The sequence below is a fragment of the Notamacropus eugenii genome, chromosome 4, assembly GCF_028372415.1.
Source record: "Notamacropus eugenii isolate mMacEug1 chromosome 4, mMacEug1.pri_v2, whole genome shotgun sequence".
In the NCBI taxonomy this organism is placed as follows: Eukaryota; Metazoa; Chordata; class Mammalia; order Diprotodontia; family Macropodidae; genus Notamacropus; species Notamacropus eugenii.
Genome location: NC_092875.1, coordinates 81,440,483 through 81,452,869, shown reverse-complemented (window position 1 = coordinate 81,452,869; position 12,387 = coordinate 81,440,483). Strand labels below are relative to the sequence as shown.

At 40.5% G+C, this 12,387-nt stretch overlaps 2 long non-coding RNA genes across 2 annotated transcripts in view; one reads left to right on the top strand and one right to left on the bottom strand.

Moving 5' to 3' along the window:
- The window catches only part of LOC140500192 (uncharacterized), a 68,603-nt gene extending 64,518 nt beyond the window's left edge, over positions 1-4,085 (bottom strand). The window contains exons 1-2 of the long non-coding RNA XR_011965634.1: positions 3,969-4,085; positions 2,753-2,840 (exon numbers count right to left, since the gene is read on the bottom strand). This is a non-coding gene — a long non-coding RNA (uncharacterized lncRNA). The remainder of the gene's footprint in view (positions 1-2,752; positions 2,841-3,968) is intronic.
- LOC140500191 (uncharacterized) overlaps positions 1-12,072 on the top strand; it is a 152,726-nt gene extending 140,654 nt beyond the window's left edge. The window contains exons 2-3 of the long non-coding RNA XR_011965633.1: positions 2,475-2,525; positions 11,959-12,072. This is a non-coding gene — a long non-coding RNA (uncharacterized lncRNA). The remainder of the gene's footprint in view (positions 1-2,474; positions 2,526-11,958) is intronic.
- The last annotated feature ends 315 nt before the right edge of the window (positions 12,073-12,387 follow it).

The window sequence follows — 12,387 nt, the reverse complement described above, 5'->3', positions numbered from 1 at the left end:
TGTATATTATTTTGTAAAACTCTGAGTACTATGTAGTTAATAATTTCAAAAAATGAAAACTCTTTGTTCTTTTTAAAGTTAACTAAGGCTACATGTGGCCTTAAGGCCTTACATTCCCCACCCCTGGGCTGTACCATTGATTTGACCTCCAAACCATACACACCTCATGTCCCTATCCCTTCCACCCCCAGTGAATTTGCCCCAATAGCTCTAACTCCTTGTTGGGCTGTATTTCCTTTGAAATATCTGTTCTACTTTCTTCATCCTTCCCAGCAAATATTCCTCCAGTGTCCTTCTTACAGCAAGGACTCTGGACAAATCTTGAAACATATCCTGAGGAATCTCAGGTCTCATGTTTCTCCCCAGGACAGGTCTGGTTTTCCCATAACCCATGGTACACTGAGACCATTGCTGACATAGGGCAAAAACGCCCACCCTGAAGCCCATCCTGATTGATCTCTTGCAGTCTGGATTTCTATGAGGACCTTCTGAGTCACAGATTTAATTCCTGATCACCTTTATTCATTTTCAGTAATGAACAATGAGTGTGCCCAAAGGAGCTAGGTCTCTCATCTAACACCCTAGACAACAGGGCTAACCAAATTTCTTCCTTCTATTGCACAGATGAATTTTATGACTACTTTATGTCATTGAGCAAAAACTGAGTAAAAATGCTAGCATGCAAACTTGCTTTCTGTAGACCCCTGAAGGTATCTTCAGGAAACCTCTGAAAGCAGAGAGGATGATGGGAATTACATGTACTTCATCTTGTTTCCACATGGTTCAGAGATGTTTTCCACTAGGTCTTTATTTTGAAAGCTTTCATTCTGTATAGTTAGGGTATTACGAGTATTCAATATAGTAACATTTAAAAAGTACATATACATTTTAAAATATTAAAAACTTGGTTCTTAATCAGTTGTTATTATTGTCGTTTTTGTATCACAGAATGTCAAAGCTGAAAGAGAAATCAGTGAGATTAGACTTATTCTATCTGACCCAACGCGAGAGAACTAGTAACAATGGAGTAGATGTCACAAAGAAGCAAATTTTAGTTTGATGCCAGGGAAAATGTCCTAACACTTAAAGCTGTCCAAAAGTGGAATGAGCCACCTCAGAGCATTGTGGGTTCACTATGGCAAGAGGTCATTAAGCAAAAGCATATTGGGTACCCTGTAGTAGGGAGTGTTTTCTATGCATGTGCTCCACTGGGTGGTCTCTGAGGAACCTTTTCCCACTAATATTGTGTAATTCTGTGATGTAGTACAATCTACACTTGAAAAAGAAATGCCAACTACATTTTCTGCCAGCTCTTATATTCCAATGAGTTGGTAAAATGACAAACACAAAAGGAAAAAGAAGAGGGACATGATACATGCTTTCTAAGCCCTTTTGAAAACATACCGTTGTCCTTTTGGCTATGTATATGCATACATATGTTGTGATATTGTAGACATCAAGGGTATGAGCACAGTTCAGCCAGGAATACTCCACAAATGCTACCATGGCAAGAATGAATAGGTCTATAATATTATTGAACATGCAGTAGGCATTGTTGTAAACAAACAGTTTAAGGGCAAGATTCTAACCTAGACAATTAATGTGCACATTGAGCATATTAAGCGTTCCAAGAGCATAAATAGCTTCCTGAAGTGAGTAAAGGAAAACTATCAGAACAACAGGGAAGCTTAAGAAAAAGGCACTTGGGTTCAACCAAAATGCCAGCCTGTTCCACCTAGAGAAGTACACTGTGTGAAAAATTTACACATAATTTAAGTTTTATTTGTTGTTATTCTTTCCAGTCATTGTATGTATTGTTTTTGTGGTTCTCCTTAATACACTTTGCATCAATGTATATGTCTTCTTATGCTTCTCTATATCCTTTTTACCTATAATTTCTTAAAAGACAATGATATTCTCTTACATTCACGTTTCACAAATTTTTTTAGCCATTCCACAATCAATCGGATCTACTTTGTTTCCAGTTATTTCCTCCTACAGAAGGTTACTTGAAATATCTTGGCATATTATGTGCTTTCCTTTCTGACCTTGCTTTCCTTATGGTATTTTCCAAGCAGTGGAATTTTGGGATAAAGATGTAGACATTTTAGTCATTTTTTTAGCATGATTCCAAATTTATCTATGCAGAGAATATTCCATGGCACCAAAGGCTTCCAGTACAAGGCCCTTTTAGAAACTTTCCCTAATAACTGCCTTGTACAACCATTCTTCTCTTTCCTGAGTCTCACTTTTCCATTCACAATAGCCTTTGACTCCTCCTCATCCCCTGCTTTACAGCAGGGCTGCTAACAGTCCAGCCTCCATTTGAAGATGGCTCCCACCTCTCTGGGTCCAGATAGTGTTTCAGCTCCACCTACTAGCCCTATCATCTGAGCCACCTTTATGCAATGAGCTCCCAACATTGCAAACTCACTGTCTTGGCTTTCTGTACTTGATTTTAACTTTCATTTTAGGTAGAACACAGAATCTACCCCCACTCCAGGAGACCTCCCCTACGTGCCAAGGTAGGCAATGTCAGAAATACCATGTGTGACCTTCCATAAGTCTCCTTCTGTCTTTTGGCTGTTTCTTCTGTGTTAAAATGTGTAGACAGAGTGAATGTGGAGTGAGATGTAGTGGTGGAGTAGGGGAAGGTTAAACCTGAACATCTCCAAGGTCTCTTCCCTCTTTGTGACTCCACAATATTATGATATCCCACTCCCTCCACTGCCCCCACCCCACAATACTTTACCAGAGGTTGACGGCTTGAGAGAGAACTTCCTGGGAGGTCTCTGGGGTCTGTTGTGGGAGGAAGGCATGAACTTTCAGTGGAGGAAAACCTGGGAGTGAAGCAAAGATGAACTGTATTGGAATCAAGCAGACCTGGGCTCATATTCCACTGGTGACACTAACTCTATGACTATGGGAAAATCCCTTAAACTCTTTGATATTCAGTTTACTCTCTTTGATACTCAGTTGGCTCATCTGTAAAATGGGAGTAGTAAACTTATATTACCTACTTCTCAGAGTTCTTGTGAGATTTACTTGAAATGATGTCTGTAAAATGTCTTGCAGTTTTCAAAATGAGATGCAAAGAGTATAACACTGTTGTTATTGGAGAAAAAGGACTGACTATTAACTCTTGTCTTTGCCCAAGACAACACAATATCAGATATTTCTAAATGGATATAAAATATGAACTCTGACCAGGTCACCATTGGAACCTGTCATTCTTCAGGTTTCTGAATGGACAAGAGGCATCAGGACCAAAACTGGGCTGAAGGAATTTGAGAGCTGGAGGCACTTGAGAACCAGGAGGACTAAGGGGAGTCAGGGAATGAGGGACAAAAATAATTGAGAAAAAAAGGTACAGTCAAGTTCCTGAACATTCAGAGCAAGAAGGAAAGGAAAATGAGACTGGAAATAAGTCTAGTAAGTAAGTAAGATTTGGGAATAATCACCCCAGTAGCAAATTGGTACTTGCAATACCAGTCACACACAGTCCTCACAGCAATCCTAGGAACTAAGTGTTATCATTACTCCCGTTTTACAGTTGAGGAATTGAGGCAGAAAAGACAATAAACAGCCAGAGTGACTTGGGATTAAAGGCATAGTCAAGTAGCACTATTTGCATCCCAATAGGCTTTATCAAAACCTGGTTTATCAGAGCTATATTTCAAAAAATCATGAATGAAAACTACATGAAGCAAAAAAGTTTAATTGTAACAGGTTTTTAAAACAAATACAATAAATAAATAGGGAAGAAAAGAAGCCAACTCTCCAATCTTCAAGATATCTTGCAAAATGTACACAATCAAAAGCACTTATAAGGTTATGACACTCCCCATGGATAGAGGGAAAAGAGAAGGAGAATGGGGGTGGCAGAAGAGAAGGAGGGAGGAAATAGCAGCATTGCCCAAATGGAACTACTCATTTGGGTCCCCAAAGGATTAGCTAGTACTACTCACAGACTGTTGTTGTCCTTTCATTCTCAAAAAGAACCAGTGTCATCAGGAGTGTATATCTTCACTAATAAGTGAGTTGGACTTAAGTGAGGCAGGCCTATGCAAAGCCATCTGCCTCACTCTCTCCTCCAGAGTCAAAGGGGTACAGTGGCAAGACATTAGTCAGCATACAGTAAAATGGCCCCCACCTTCTCAAGAAGTATAGTCACCAAGAAGAGAAAAGTGAGCCAGGATGGTTGGGTCAAGGGAGTGGTTTTTGAGGATGTGTGTAGGTAGGCAGTAAATAAGGAGACAAAAGACAGAGTAAGTTTGAAGATCAATGAGAGAGTGGAGATGTTAGGATCAATCGGCTGAACTAGAATGAGATCACTTGTGCATGTAGAAAGTTTTCCTTTGCAAGGAAAAGCATGGAGATGGTAGCAAAAGGTATGTGAGTGGTGTGAAATGAGGAATGAAAAGGGAGCTATCCATGAATGATCTCAAATTTTTTTCAGTAAAATATGAAACAAAGTCCTCAACTAGGAAGGTAGAAGAAGCGGGGAGCCATGGGAGCTTTGAAGATGAATTAAAAGATTTGGAAGAACCACTGTGGAGAATAGGATAGTGAGTTGATATGGGAGTTATAAAAGGATTGTCTTGCTCAAGACCCAGTTGAAGTTATATAACACATAGTTGTAGTGAACCTAATCAGCACAGGTTCATCATTTTCTCCAGCTTCATTCAGCAGCACTGTATAGTAGACAAGAAAGCAAAATGTGAGAGGAATCCAAGGCTGAGTTATGGAAGGGCAAGATTTACAAGAGATTAAGGGGTAAGGGACTCAGGAGAGGAGGACAATGTATATTTAAACCAGTTCACCAAGACGTAAACATGGAGAAAGGAGGAGAGTGTAGCTGGTAGAGTGATGATTGCTTGGGAGATAACTGAGGGACTGAGAGACTGAGGGTTATGATGTGGATGAAGAACAAGGTTAGGGGTGGCAAGGCAGAAGGAAAGATGAAATGATAATAGAATATGATTAGATAAGGGAGTTTCAAAGCGCATGAGCACAGAAGTGGTACATCTGTGGAAGTGGCAAGATCAAGGGCATAATTTTATGGGCAGCTTAAATTAGGTAGAGGGGTAACTAGTCAGGGGAATAAATAAATTGAAGAACTAGGAATTTGGGGTGTCTGATGAACGATGTAAATAAGTTGTAGTCCCCTAGCATAAAGGCAGGAGTTGAGGAGAGACTGTGAGTCAAGTACTGAACTCCTGAAGTAAAGGATGGGAATGTCCTGGAAGTCTATAGACAATAGCTACCAGAAATAATTGGATGGTAGATGTAGACTGAGTGAGCCTTAAAGGAGGAGAGATTACTGAGTAATAGTAGTAGAGAGAAAATCTGAAGACAGGAATGAAGAGCAAGGAGAATTGCAAGTCCCCCATCTTGATCAGTGAGATGGAGAAATATGACCAGGAAGATTCTGTTACTAAGAGAAAGCCAGTTCTCAGTGAGGGTCAATAGATGGAAGGAGTGGGAAAGGAAAGGTTTGAAGATGATAGCAAATTTGTGTCTCTGGAGCAGACATATCAGAGACCACAGTAGAAGAAATGGGTAACTGTTGAATGGGACACTGGGTGGGGCTGAGGGGAATGGCAATAAGGGATGGGGGATGAGCCCAGGGAGGGTGTGGAAAATGACATTTGAATGATGACCAGGAGTTTAGAATCATCGGTACGGGGGCAGGTTATGACCAGAGGAAATTTTGTTCATTTGAGGAACGTGTTTAGGTAGATTTTCATTTTCCATAAGAAGGAAGGAAACAGTCATTTATTAAGTATCTACTATGTGCCAGATGCTCTGCTAAGCATTTTGTAGATATCTCATTTGATCCTCACAACAACCCTATGTATAAGTTCTATCATTATCCCCATTTGCCGTTGAGGGAACTGAGGCAGACACAAGTTAAATTACTTGCCCAGGTTCACATAGCTAATAAGTGAATAAAGTTAGATTGGAACTCAGAAAGGCCTTTATCTTCTTAGAAGACTTCAAGTTAAGGCTCTGTCCACTGTACCACTTAGGTGCCCTTGTTCACATAGAGGTTTGGAGTCCCTTAGGGTGGAGTCCTCTAAAAAAAGTAAGTAAAGGTATAATTGCAGCTGAAGGAATCATGTTATTCCCCTTCCCAAAGGCAAGAGACCAGGCTGGAGATCTGGCACAATGGCCAGCAGTGGGCATGCAGCTATGGCCTCTTGGTGAAAATATCCAAAGATGAACACGATAACTCTGTAGTCCCTACCCTGCTCTTAGAATTTCTTCTGTCAGTCAAGTAAACCTGCTTCTCACGTTAAAGGACACAGTCACTCAGCATGCTGTGGCCATATAGTTAACTACATATAGCAAAAATTAATAGAAAAGCATTAAATGGGTCTACATGGAAACCTCTGCCCCCACCCCCAATCACTCCCACACTTATAAGTAGTGAATAGGATTAAAAACTGGGGTTACATGTCTAAGACCTTAGGAAAGCACAGTGGCAGAGAGCCCCCTCTCTTTTCATTTCAGCAACTAATGAGATTTTTAGTTGCCAGACCCAGCCACTCTAGTTTTCATCTCCATGTGCCTCAGATTCAGGGGAGTACTGGTCATGGTCCCAGCTCTTTCTTCCCTGGCCCTATCACCTGAAGAAAGACTCTTGGGCTAAAGCTCCAGCTCCATAGTTCCAGTCTTAAAGTGTCAGTCTGATGGCCAGTGCAGCTTGATACCCATCCCCCATGGGGTAGCTTCAAGGAGTACAAAACTCAAAGACAAAATAGAGATTGATTTCTTTTATCTAGAGCAGGCCTGCTCAACTTGGCAGTAGGCAGGGGTCAAAATTAAAATAGGCTGAACTTCTTCAGGCCAAAGAGAGATTTTTGAAAGCTCACTTTCTAAGTAAAGGTAACTAGAGAGAGACTGGTGATGGTTGGTTGTCCCAGGTCAGGTGATAAATGGGAGAGAGTGAGCAGTGGAAGGCTGCCCAAAATCCTTGGGCCAGCCACAAGGACACTGAGGGCTGTATGTTGTGCAGGTTTGATCTAGAAAAATGAATTTTAACAAAACTACCTTTAAACATTAACGAACAGTTTAAATGGAACAGAAAATTTTGAATTTAAGTCCTTGACTGGAAGGGTGGGAGGAGAAAAAAGACAGCTTTTCACTCATCTGGATTCATGGCTGGGGGTGAGGAGGACATCCATTAATGACCAGCGTTATCCCTGGGATAAATGAAGAGCTTGGCTGCCCTAGTGCCATGCTCGACTCCATTTTCACCCCCTCTACCAGAATCAGTGTCTACTTCTCTATCTCCTTCCTGAAACTCCTAAAAGACTCATTCAAGCCATCTCTGTTGTTGCATCATTCTCATCTGCTAATTCCCAATATTTCCCTGGATGAGAAAATGAGCAAAACTCCAAATTCCAGAATTCTCAGAGAAGTTTTAAACTACATCCCCGGTGAGATCTCTAACACTGCCCTCTTACTCAGAGAGGGTCCAGATATATCATTACTTTTTTGTTGGTTTGTTTCTCAGGGCCTAATTAACAACAGAGTAGGAGAATCCCTGAACCTGAGAGATTCTGTTCTTTTTCCTTCCCATAATCTTTCAAGTCTTTCAATTACTTATTACCTAATATTGACCTGAAAATTTGGTTAAAAGAGGCAAACAGGCTAGATGGTACACACATGTATTATTTATTCCCTTCAAGCTAGCAGAATACATATATGTATACAGCCAGATCAAGTTTGACTGCCTGACAAGAGGAACGAAAAGGCTTAAATACATTTTGGAACAATCCCAACTCAGGGTCTCTATGTCCCTTGAATTTATGACCTCCATATGTGTTTAACCATAATATGACAAAGGAATTTTATTAACTGAATAGGTGGTAAATACATTAAGATAAAATAATTCACAAAGTGTCAATTGAAATTATGACCCAGGATATTTGCTTTCTTTACCATTAACATGCCATAAAATAGTATGTGTCCATAAAATATTAAGATAGGAAAAAATTTCATTATTTAAGATAATGTCTTAGGTTAAGTGTCTCATCCTTAAAGGCCATAGAAAGAAAAAATGCTCTTCAGTCACCCCCATCTGACCTTGTTGACATAGGAAGAGGTATTCTCTGAGTACACTCAGAGAACAAACAAGGAAGCATCTGTTAGACTGAAAGCTTTTTCTTGTGGTTGATTAATTCAAGCTCTGGTCCTTTTTGAGGTTCAGATGATTTTAAATGGTTATCATTAACAACCTTCCCAGTAACCACTCTGCCTCTTCCTTCTCTCTTCATGTCTTCACTAGCCCATATGAAGCCACTGTTTTTGCTGCTTCTAAGACTTCCAACAATCGGAGAAGATATTCTCTAGAGTCCTTACAATCTAGAAGGCTTACAAGGACTATGATTCTGCTAATTTATGAACCAAGTGAGAGAAATTATTATTGCTCTCTTGTATTAAAGACTTTGTGGGTTATGAGACCCTTACCCAAAACTTTATAAAATAATAAAGAGGCTTCTCGAGGTAAGAACAGAAAGTGTTTTACTCAGTTCTCACAAGAAAGGGGTGTCCCTCCACCAGGATGGGACTAGTGGAAGGAGGCAGCTTACACAGAACAAAGCACCATCATATACCCTAATACAGAGAGTCCTGACCCCTACTATCCCACCTCTCCATTGGCTGGCAGGCGGGTTTACAGTCTAAGTGCAAAAAACTAGACAAGACCCCAGAAATCAGGTAACCAGGATCCACCTATCCAAACACACTTCCTTATCTAATACCTAACTAATTGTTGATGTGGTTATTCTACAACTAAAGTAAAAACGAGGGGAGGGGGTGAAGAGGCAACTTGTATGATGTGGCCATATTATAATGAACAAAGAAAGATTTGATTAACTTCCAAGAAATTCCAGCTACAGTCCATTATGTCCTTATTTGGTAAAATACCACTGTTCACGTAGCACTATCAGAGACAGAAGGGAGGGAAGTTAGGGAAGGGCCCTAACTGTCCACAAACCCTGGATTCCTGGAAATCAGGCATCCAGAGAGACAGGCCTTATGGAAAATAAATTTTATTTAGAAAATATAATATTCCCCATATTTTATTATGAGAAGTCTTCACAATATCCTTATTTCACTCATAACCAATTACTATGGGGAAATCTAGGATGTTTTCCCTTCCTATTTCTTCATCCTCTACTAGGTCAAATCAGCCATTGAAGAATAGGGCTGATAATGAGATTGACTATAACATTCTCTTCAATCCTGTTCAGACCCCACCCAACAGGGGAACCCCATTTTGTTCTGCTAGGCTTGGGTGGGGGAGAGTAGTTCCTCGGTTTAGATGGCTGGGGGATGAGGGTGGCCTGAGAGTAAGAGTGATATAATCAAAGTCATATTCCCCTAGCCCCTCATTAGAATAGGTCCCTTTTCATCATAATATTGATTCTTCTAATTAATTGTTAATTAACTAATCAGAGTTGTTTGCCATCTGTGGAGAACACCCACCTTCGCAAGGCCACATAAGCATCAATAGGATGTCATGATCCATCTTTGGTTTAAGAGAGATGGCCAAATGACCTTCATTTTCTTAGTTATTTGCTAGACATAATTAATAAAATTACTAATAACCCAGAATTTATGTCTCTCAAACTTTTTATGCATTACGTGAGAATGAGGGAACAAATCTGTTCTGATTTCTGTTGAGACAAGACTTTGAATCCTGTCTCCTGATAGCATGTGGTCACTCCTGATTAGGCCCATCTGTCCCATCAGAGGAGAAAAAAGGGTGTTTTTCTACCCTGAGAGAGTATAAACAGCCTACTGCATCACAGTTTCAAGAGTAACCAAATCCAAGGGGTTAAACCAGTGTGGAAAAAGAATTTATAGCTCTGGTCTGAAGTCTAGAAAACTCCTAAGTAGATCTGGGAGAAAACACATTGGAAGTGTGTGTTCTAGATAAGATGTAGATTTGTCTTATTCCTCTTCTCCACCTGACGCTTCCTTCTTATGCAGAGGAGAAATTCTAATTCTATTTCTTTCTCCCTATTGTGCTAGGTTCCAATGCCAATTTTTAGGTTTCAACAGAAAGAGAAAAAGAAAGGAAGTGGGAAGATTGGGAGGGAGAGATAGAAAAATGGGAAACCAAGGAAGAAAGAAGAAAGTATCAAGGGAGGGGTGTAAAACTAGTATCATTTTGGCAGCTTCTAGTGACCTAGCACACACGTATACATACACACATGTGCACACACACACGTACACACCCACACATGCACACACATGTACACACACATATACACACGCATGCACACTCACACATGTGCACATGTACACACTCACATGTACACACATACATACACACACACGCACACGCACACACACCACCATCACCACAACCACCACCACAATTATTATATTGATAGAAAGGAAGAAGTTCCAAAGACTAGAAGTTCCCAAGTTAACTTGACTAAGGAATGTTTTGGGTTTTCAAATACATTGACAGAACTCATAATGTTAATCAGAATGGGCCATGGAACATGCCATGGGATTACAGAAGCACAGTGGGAGATTCAAACTAAATTTGGCAGTTACAAAGGTTATGTAATTGATGTGATTTTGATGTGGGAAGTGACTGATATTATTTTCTTGTGGGAAACAATTGCATTTTTTTGACACATGTATGATTTTAGTGGCTAATAAATTAAGAGGAAAATTGTCACTGGTATCCACATTAGCATTTTGATCTTCTCATGAGGTGCCATAGAACACAGTTAAGGAAGTGAGACCTTGAGAACATCATGGTTCAAAAGGAGTTGGGTGGTGCAGCTTGGAGTTGGAGTCAGAAAGTTCACTTTTTGCCTCAGACACTTACTCTCTGTGTGACCCTGGCCCAGTCCCTTAACCTCAGTTTTGCTCTTATGTAAATTAGTGTTAATAATAGTACACACCATACAGGATTATTGCTGAGGATCAAGTGAGAACAATTCAATTCAACAAAAGTTTATTAAGCACCTTCTTTGTATCAACCACTGGGCTAAGCACGAGGAAAGGAATGGATGCATGAAGAAAGAAGGAGAGGAAGGGAAGGAGAAGGGAAGGAGCAAGAAGAAAGGAAGAGAGGGAGGAAGGGAAGGATAGAGAAAGGGAACAATAATGGGAGGAAAGCAGTGAGGGATGGAGGAAGGGAGGATGGAAGGAAGGGAGAAAAAGAGATGGAGGGAAGGGGAGAAAGGAGGAAAGAAAAGAAGGAAGGAAGGGGAGAAGAAAGAAAGGAAGGGAGGAAGGAAAGGAGTGGGAAAGAGAAGGAGGGAGGAAAGAAAGACTATTTACGCTTTGTTTTCAAAATAGGCATATTTGTACATTACTCTTTTGAAATTGTCTCCCAATTAGACTGATCTCCTTGAGAGCAGAGATTGTCTTTTAGCCTTTTTTCTTTCCCCTGCACTTAACACAATGCCTGGCACATAGTAGGCACTGAATAAATGTTTATTGACTAACTGGTTGAATCCCCACAATGTACAAAGTAGCAACTCTTCACACCTACCACACTAATATATTCCTTATAGACCCTTTTGTATAGTCTAACTTTGTTCACAATAGATATGCTCTGTCCCGAGGTTGGTAGACAGTTTCTGGAATTTGAACGGAGGTAACTATGGTTGAGGAATGAGTGCAAGGAATGGAAGAGGGAGCATCAGGAGATAGAAAGAGCCAGGGATGGGGTTAGTGGTTGGTAGCCTGGAGTGTATGGCCATGGCCCCTGTTCTTCCTATGCTCAGCCAGATTTTCATCCTCCTCCCTAAGCAGGGTCAAAGATGCCCCTCTCCACAGGAAGGATGTCCCTTTAATTGACCTTCTTCTACTTGAAGAAGGGGAGAAGCTTCCCAAAGACTAATATGGAATGTCTATTCCTGTGCCGGGACAGAATATGCAGGTCAGATTCTCCTGAGTTGGCATGTTATGTTTCAGGTGAGGAAGAGACCATTCCAATGGATCCCCAGTTGTCAAATATGATAAGGAACATCACTGGCTTGTGGATAATGTTATCTTTATTTGCTACCCTTTTACTTCTCAACACAAAAGGTAAGTATGAATGAAAGTCATGGCAAGGAATTTCTCTTGAACCCTATGGGACAATTTCAGCAGGGAAGGTGTAGGGATATGAGCACTTGGTGCATCCACCCCTCTCCTAACACATTAACCCTACAAGAGCACCAGTAACACCTATAATAAACACCCTTTAGGATTTTCTGTGGTGCTTTGCTCACAAGATAATAGACAGAAAAGTTACAGGAGTACAAGACATATCTCATTCTCAGAACTCCTCTTTCCTCAGGGGTCTATGATTGGAGCTAAGGAACTATCTCTAAGTACCTAGATCCTACAACTTACATCTTC